Source organism: Mixophyes fleayi, chromosome 6 (genome assembly GCF_038048845.1).
Source record: "Mixophyes fleayi isolate aMixFle1 chromosome 6, aMixFle1.hap1, whole genome shotgun sequence".
In the NCBI taxonomy this organism is placed as follows: Eukaryota; Metazoa; Chordata; class Amphibia; order Anura; family Limnodynastidae; genus Mixophyes; species Mixophyes fleayi.
The window spans coordinates 36065843-36066973 of NC_134407.1; positions in this window are offsets into that span (position 1 = coordinate 36065843).

Below are 1131 nucleotides of genomic sequence, written 5' to 3' on the forward strand. Positions count from 1 at the left end.
GTGTGTTCTGACACCTTTCTCTCATAGCCAGCATTAACTTGTTCAGCAATTTGTGCTACACTAGTTCTTCTATGGGATTGGACCAGACGGGCTAGCTTTCACAGCCCACGTGTATCAAATAGCCTTGGGCGCTCATGGCCCTTTCGCTGATTGTCCTTCCATGGACCACTTTTGGTAGATACCAACTACTGAATACAAGGAACACCTCACAAGACCTGCCCTGTTGGAGATGCTCTGACCCAGTCGTCTAGCCATCACTATTTGGGTCCTGTCAAAGTCGCTCAGATCCTTACATTTTCCCATTTTTCCTGGTTCCAACACATCAATTTCGAGAAGGGATTGTTTGCTTTCTGCCCAATATATATATCCCACCCCTTGACCGGTGCCAGTGTAACAAGATAATCAATGTTATTCACCTCACTTGTCAGTGGTTTTAATATTGTGGCTGATTGGCATATACAGACATATATACATAGCATATAATATAAGTAAAGATGAAAGGCGCACAGGTCTTTAGCAGTGATTGTTTATAAAAAATTACAGCAATGTTTCAAAATTTAGAAATTATATATATATATACACACACACACACACATACACACACACACACACTCATACATACACACACAATCACACAAATATATCTCAATATACATATATATATATATATATTTTTCGCCCCACACTCACATTCTACATGGATTACATTTAGTTCTAACAGAATCCGGATTCTATACTATTCCATATATAATTTTGAATGTTATTACCAGCTGCTTCATAAAAAGCAAACCTTGCTTTATGTTAAGAGTCCCTTAACTTAAAAGAACAGTAGGTATAACTTAACACAGAAACACTGATGAATTTGCAGAACATTTAATAATTACATATTTCTTCACTTTTACCTACATCATTACACAAAATATTTGTAAGTTAGTGATATTTCCATAAATTCATGTTATATATTCACAATTTGAAGCCCAGCTATTTTTCTTCAAGTGTTCACTTATACATTTTTATCAAGTCTGTTCCTCCTGAAAACGCTTCCATTTTTCAATACCAGCAAGGTAGTGGGTAATCTGTATAGCATATGTATGTCACGGTGAGTTTGCATGAAATACAGAAACCAGACTG